The sequence below is a fragment of the Nothobranchius furzeri genome, chromosome 13 (assembly GCF_043380555.1).
Source record: "Nothobranchius furzeri strain GRZ-AD chromosome 13, NfurGRZ-RIMD1, whole genome shotgun sequence".
NCBI classification, from domain to species: Eukaryota; Metazoa; Chordata; class Actinopteri; order Cyprinodontiformes; family Nothobranchiidae; genus Nothobranchius; species Nothobranchius furzeri.
The window spans coordinates 59,039,685-59,047,456 of NC_091753.1; the positions used below are offsets into that span (position 1 = coordinate 59,039,685).

Consider the following 7,772-nt stretch of genomic DNA (forward strand, 5'->3'; position numbering starts at 1 on the left):
TTTGTCATCTGCAGGTTCATTCTGTTTCCTCTGGAGAAAATGAGCTGCATGTTTGTTTTCTGAAGACAGGAAGTATAAAAGCTGAGTGGCTCCTCAGGCGTGCTGGACTCAGTCATGTCCGAAGCGTTGTCCTGCAGACTCTCTTCCTCTGATTCAGCGTGTGACCTGAACTCTTCTCCATCTGGAAGAAAGATTTTCTTCTTTCACACTTTTTTACAAATCAACAGCACAAATGTGTCAACAAACACACAACTTCCTGCTTTGTGGGAGCTCACTGATGAATTCTCTGTTTGCTTTGGTGGATTATTTGAAAGCATCATTCAGAGAAAAGTGCAGCGTTTTTGGTTTGTTTGTGTTTTTATTTGCAATGAGAAGCTGCAGCGACGAGAGCTCAGGGGAGCAACGCTGATCAACTCGTTTTCTAATCTTCCAGCAAAGTGACTCAATTAACCAAACGAGCATCTAATGAAGGCGTCGCCTTGCAGACTTGTGGCGGTTATCTCGGGGAGTTTCGTGTCTCCAGACAGCTGATTGGTGGTAAATCACGAAGTATCATGATGAGTCAGAGTTCAGGGAGAAATGTGCTAAATGTGCTGTCTGGCTTCAGTTTAGATTATGCAGAGAACAACAGAGTAGAGGGGAACCTGGCATTCTTTCAGTTCTCATTTATTCTTAAAGGACACAGAATAATAATCGGCAAAAATATAAATAAAAATAAATTTAATCAATTTCCCTCTGGGATTAATAAAGTATTTTTGAATTGAATTGAAATTAGAATTGTTGATTTAAACATTTAATTGTGCTTTTCTCAGATAAAAAGCAAAAACATGTTTTCTTGTAACACAAACGTGTAAAAAAGTGAAATCACATAGAAAAATGAAAGAACTTTGAGAAGACTTTCCAGTAGTCGCCCCTTTAATATTGCACATAATTAATGCGAGCCTAAGCTCTGGTATAGTCCCTGACCATTTCAGAAAGGCGGTTATTCAACCTTTGTGTGACAGTGTGAGCATCCTGTCACAATGTCCCGATTGATCATGCGCCCTGGCTACTTGGCCAAGGGGATGTCCCTTTGGCTGACTTGTTGGAGCGTATGACTCTCACCCGGAAGTCTGGGGATCAAAACCCGGGCCCTCGTTTATCCACCACAGGACTCGATATTGGGACCTCTGTTGTTTTCTGTTTACATTCTGCGCTTAGTTGACATCTGTCGTGAGCTTGGAGTTCACTTCCACCTTTATGCTGACGATGGTCAGCTGTACCTGCCTCTGAACACATCAAGTGGTCTCTCTATTTCTATTCTTACGAACTGTTTGAGGGAGATCAAGACCTGGATGAGTGAAAATTTTCTGAGCCTCAATGATCACAAAACAGAGGCTATATTGTTTGCTCCAAGCAGACATTATGACTCTTCCCTAATACTGTGGGTCATTTAATGGCCAGCTGACTGCATCAGTGACTAATCTTGGTGTTAAACTGGATAGCGCCCTTAGTTTTGACACCCACATCAATGGAGTGATCTCCTCCTCCTTTTTCCACCTTCGTCGGCTGGCAAAGATCAAACGTTTCTTGTCATGACATGATCTTGAGACGGTAGTCCATGCTTTTATCACGTTGCGATTGGACTACTGTAACTCTGTTTTATTCGGTGTGAGCAAGGGCTCAATAGCCCGGTTGCAAATGGTGCAGAATGCTGCTGCCAGATTTTCAGAGGGCAGGCGCAAGTATGACCACATAACTCCTGTCCTGGCTGCGCTTCACTGGCTGCCCGTTGATGTAAGGATTCGTTTTAAAATACTTTTGCTGGTTTTTAAAATGTTAAATGGTTTGGCCCCTCCTTACTTGGTGTCACTGCTTCAACCGTACACCCCTGCACGGTAGGGGTTGTATGAACTAGTCGACTAGTCGACTTCACTGCTTTGTTGTGACTTTTTATTCCTGTCATCGACTAGTCCGGGGGTCGGCAACCCGTAGCTCTGGAGCCGCATGCGGCTCTTCCATCCATCTGATGCGGCTCTCTGTGCTTGTAAAATAATGACTGGATATTTAAATAAAAAGCTTTATATTTTACTTCGTTAATTTTACATCTGTAAGCTAATTCTAAATGTAAAGATTGTCTGCGTAAACCTGAACAGGTCCAACCCGGTCTTACTGTGAGACCGTGCTGACGCGTCATGCTTGTGCGTAATCATATGCGCTTTCTGAGCTGAAGAGGATGTGAGATTCTGGGATTCTCCTCAGACGGCTCCTAGATGCGTCGCCACATTGGAGACAGGAACAAGCACTATTCAGCCAAAGTTTCATAGTCAGGGAACATTTTCGAAGTGACAAGTCTCGCTTCAGTCGGAGGAATCTTCCCGCATGCGCTCTGGTTCTGCGACGTGCTCCAAACCCCTCTCCACATCTTCAGCTCGCTGTGGACCTTATGTAGTACACGCTGACAGCGAGCTGCGTTGAGCAGTGTCCAGCTCAGATGTTCAGATGGGAATCTTTTCTTGGGTGATTTAGCTACATCTGCGATGTGCGTAGAATAAAGTGTCAGTTCGTCTGCATGCGTCGGGGTAATTCTTTCTATTATTTCTCCGTCAAAATAAACGGTCAAATACGGGAACTGTCCGGTCAACACAACACAAGCCCTGCTTTTAACTGTTCTGTTTTCTTGTGAAAATTGTTGCAAAGAGATAAAATTTAACTTGATTACCACCAGAGCCGGGCGCACTGCGCCGTTATCTCCGTCGCTGTAAATGAGGGAAAAACAAAATGATCGGACCCTTTTCTGACCTTCCCCACCTACAAAGTTTAATTACAACAATCAAACGTGACAGAGCCTGGATTTGTATTCTGAACAGTCTAAACATGTTTTAAAAAGAAACGTATGACAAAAGTGGCACCTGCTCAGTAAAACCACCAACAGGGTGAAAAATATCTAAATATTGTCGGCAGAGACGGGCTACAACTTCTGGATCCACTTTATATAAATCGTTTTATTGATTATCTTCTTATGAAAGATAACTTTGACGTACCCGAGCGACCGGTACCGGCTGCTGTCACCTGTTGTGATTGGTTAAAGCAGCTTTCTGCTGTCTGAGGGTAGGCCCCGCCCACAACGCCATGGCTGCTGTGGCTCCCAGTGTTTTCTTTACTGTGGGAAACGGGTAATAATGGCTTTTTGATGGGAACAGGTTGCCGACCCCTGGGCTAGAGAAAGCCCCTTCCATCTCACAGGGGAACTGGTTTGGCACCGCCCACCTTGGCTTGGGACCACCCACAGGAAGGAGAGATCAGAGCTAGTAGAAGCTAATTTGTAGCAACACTTCAGGGCTCCTGTTATTTATGCAGAAACATCAGTGTAGCATTTTTCCTCACAACAAAAAGAAAATCAACTCCAGCAGAAGAATTGTGTTGCTGTTAGCCAATCAGGGACAGGATATTTGAGTAGGACTCCAAATCCACGTGAGATCGATAGGTGGATTTGGTGCTGCATCTGCAGTGATGCGGGCGTTGTACCGGTCTGTCGTGGTGAAGAGAGAGCTGAGCCAGAAGGCAAAGCTCTCTGTTTACCGGTGGATCTACGTTCCTACCCTCACCTATGGTCACGAGCTTTGGGTAGTGACCGAAAGAACGAGATCGCGGATACAAGCGGCTGGAATGAGTTTCCTCTGCAGGGTGTCCAGTCACCAGATCTCAGTCCAGTCCAGAACATCTGGGATGTGGGGGATGGAGCTGACAACATCATGGTAGGAGGACCTGAACCTCTGAGGTGGTTCTGAAGGCAAAATGGAATCAAGTCAAAGTGACAGGAATGGCTCATACGTTCATAAATTCAGGTCACATATTTGCTGCCAGAGAAAGTTTTTTTAACTGATGAAGGATTAAAAGCAAACAGCTGTTAGTCGTTAGAGAGATGAAGGATGTTTACTTCAGAGGAACCTCCACTCCCTCCCTTACCGCTGCTCCACCATCATCCTCCATCATTTCTGTTTCTAATTATGTGGCACAAACCAAACCCAGCAGAATAAACGAGAAGTAATCGAAGGCGGGGACGCCTTCAGAGGACAAGTATCTGATCTCAGCACCAGCTCAGTCACAGATGCATCACATTTGGCTGGTCAGAGATGTTGAGCGTCACGTCTGCGACGAGAGCCTGGCACCAGGATGAGCAGCGACTGAGCATCCGAGCGACAGCCGGAGTCGAGGATCGCTTCTGAGGATCAGGAGCTGCTGCTTCTCTCACTCAGTATGGATCAGTTACAGCCTCAGCAACGTTCTCCTATCAGCTTCATGTTTCCAGAAGCTTCCAAATCAAAGATGCTGAAACAAAAGTGGGTGAAATGTTTGTAAGAGAAGGATGCAGGCGGAGCTGACGTCATTTCTCCAGAACATCTCCGTAACTTCTCAGAAACATGCTGAGCTTTGCTTTCTGTCCCAGGCTGCAGCTGAAAGCCGCTTCAGACTAAAAGTAGGGAGACAGAATCTGCTCGTCCGTCTGCGGCTGACGCACCAACAGAAAAACTCCTTAAAGGAAGCCAAAAACCTCCAATCTCAGGAGGGAAGCTGCAGAAATGTATGCATTTATGAGACCATAAGTCTGTCTCATAGAGCTGGCATATGTTTGAGTGTTTTAATAACCATAAAGCAGGAGAAATCCTGGAATAACGTCGACAGGTTTGGGATTGAAGTTAGGAAGTGCCTCCTTATGTCCTTGCTCAGGCAGCTGAATCAGCAGAAGCAGGAAAACCAAGAGAGGACGTGTCTTTACTGGGAAATGCAGCAGAGCTGAGCTGGTCCCAGAAACAGGATTTGGGATTTTCTGGTCGGTGGTTTTAAACCCATCATTCCCAGTCCTGAAGAAACTAAAGATTCTCCGGAGGTTTATCTGACATTTTCTTGTCCAGACTGGAGATAATTAGACGCTGACATCGTTTTTGGCTTTTGATAAAATCTCTAAACCTTTTCCAGGGAACGTCAGAAATCGTAGATTTGAGTCAGAAACAAATGGCTCAAGTCGGCAGCAGACACTCTCCACAGAAACAGACTGGCTTTAAAAGCTGACCGTTTTCCTCACTGGTTTGATTTTTCTCCCTCATATCTGATCATTCCGCTTCCTGTCAGAAGGAATCATGAAGCCAACATTTGGAGAGGCTGATTAACAGATTCGGACTGTGGGCGGAAAACTGACACGGCTTTGAGCTGCCTGGGGTTGTGAATTTCACTGTGAGCGTGTTGATCTGGATGTGTGATGAACCAGAGACTTGAGCTGGTGTTTTCCTGAATCTGGGAATGGTTTTGGTTTCGTGAAATCCAAAGATTTCCTTAACAGAGAATTAGTTTCTGATAGTTGCACCATAGAAGCCAGAAGAACTCCACGTCTGCAGACAGAAGCTCTGTGATCCTCAGCAGCTGTCAGAGACGAGAGGCGAGGATTCGGATTTTGTTTCTGCAAATCCACAACAGTTACGGACACGTTAAAGCCCTTTAGGGAGAAAAGGGAACAGAGATGTTCTGACTCAGTCCGTGAAGATCACACGTGCACGCAATCACCTCATGGTCTCATGGGGACGAGGCTCTCTGATGCAGCAGGATCTGAACACAAGCCTTGGCCTGAGATTATCAGAACCTGCAGGGAACTGAGTCAACGGGGTTTTACTGTTCCCACACAAGGAGATAAACCTCTATAATCCTTCTATAATAATTATTCATCTCAGGTATTCTTCATGCAACATTCCTAGGAAAACCACAAGTGCTGGAATGTTAGCATTAATGCTAATTATGCAGCATGCCCGTGCAACTAATTATGCTAATTATTGTCTTTGCTTGCCAATAGAGTTGATAAATTATTGGAAAGTAAAATTATTGAATAGATCCCAATAAGGTGATCTTATTGTAGAGGCATGTATGTAATATTTACACACTAAAAACAGTTGGGTTATCTGGCCAACCCAACTGCTGGGTTGAGGCTGACAACGCAAAGGCTAGGTCAGTTTAACCCCTTGGGTCAAACATTATGACTCAGCACATCGGATTAAAATTGGCGGCAAAAATGTGTTGTGTTTTTCTTCAGTGAACCGGTTTTGCTGATTTAATTCAGGGGATGACGAGACCTTTAATGGACCTTCACACTGAAAAGGATTAAGAAGAAGGTAAGATGTTGATGAAAAAGTGTTTGAAGATGGGTTGTGTGGACTTGTCGACAGCCGAAGGCGATGCAGCCATTCAAATAACTAATAGAACTAAATCATGTAGCTAGCTAACTAGTTATGTGCATATTGTTGTGTTTTTACAGTAAAAAGTGAGTATTATTTTTAGCTTAAAAATCCCAGAGTATCACCAACAATCCCGGAAAAAAACCGCTTCATGAGCTCACAACTTCCAGAACCCATTGGAGTTTCCTTCAACTAGCTATTCCCCTCCATTCATTTCCCCTGTTGCCCCAGCAGCTAGCTAGCTAGTTAGCTTGTTGGCACCTGTGACAATAAATCCTTGAAGGAACACCAAAGATTAAAACTCAGACCACCATGAGCTGAGAAACGATGGAGATGTGGGTTTTCAGTCAATGTGGAAGAGACCCAGCATCCTGTGATGGGATTAATAACATCAAGAGATGATAAATAAAGTAATATTTAGGTCAATTTAACCCTTTACAGGTGAGCAGGACCCTGTAATTAATTTTTGGCAAGGGAAACAATCTTTTTTTTTGCCATTTTTGGGGTGTTTATGATGGTAGACAGTATGAGTACAGTAACATCAACAGATAATACATAAAACCCTTATTTGGTCAATTTTAGCCTCCATGAAAAACTGAGCGATTCAATCACTTTTTGGCAAGTAAAATGCCATTTTAGTTGTCTACAATAAAATCATCAATAAAGAATTTAAAGATATTTTGAGGCGTTTCTTGTAGGTAAACAGGAGGGTGTAGTCTCTATTTGGCAAGTGACAAATCTTAATTTTATGTGCTGAAGTGCTTTTATCTTGTCACTTTTAAACAGAGCAAAGTAATGTATAGATAGTAACCTACACAGTGTCATTAAAGCCAAAGCTTGATCAGTTTAAATACTATTTTTCAAGTAAAAATGTGCCCCAAACTAGTTAACTGTGACTCCATGTCAAGTGGACTAAAGATAGGAAGGGGAGGAAATCAAATCGCTGGAGAATTGTTTATTTCCAGTTATACAACGTTTACATTCATTACAGGGTGCCATTTTACATTGTTTATTTATTTTTTAGTATCAAGGCTGTAAAATAAAGAAAGCCAGTTCTTACCACAAACCATCTTTCAATCGCAAATATTGCAAAAAGGATTAATATATCCTCATTGTGAACGTTTAAGACAAATAGCAACACTTAAAACAACTTCCCAACTGGAAAGACTAATATCCGTGATAAACATCTGTTTAAGTACCGGACGAGGTTATCTCTGCTTTCTCAATGTCCATATTGCTAGAAATGCCGAGTTTCTAGACGAAATCCTGGGGAATTTCGTCTAGAAATGCAATTACCCTAACCGTGCACGATCCCGCGGTGGCTAATCATTTTTTGGCACAACACCGCAAAGACCCGTACTCATAATAAGCATCCTACCCGTGGATTCGGACCGATTCGAACACACCCACTAACTTCATGCTGATGACCACATGAACATAATCCTGTTTAGTGGATGCACATCATGAAGTTAGCTTAACATGATAGATTGTTTTTCTTGGCAGGAAATAATAACTGATAATATTATGAATGACATGATCCCCCCCCCCCCCAACCCCTAAACGGGCATT

General features: G+C 43.4%; 1 protein-coding gene across 1 annotated transcript in view; it reads left to right on the forward strand.

Moving 5' to 3' along the window:
• The first annotated feature begins 782 nt into the window (after positions 1 to 782).
• The window catches only part of caln1 (calneuron 1), a 91,902-nt gene continuing 84,912 nt past the window's right edge, over positions 783 to 7,772 (forward strand). Inside the window, exon 1 of the mRNA XM_054743344.2 lies at positions 783 to 6,140. The gene's annotated coding sequence lies outside the window, so the exon portion shown is untranslated. The remainder of the gene's footprint in view (positions 6,141 to 7,772) is intronic.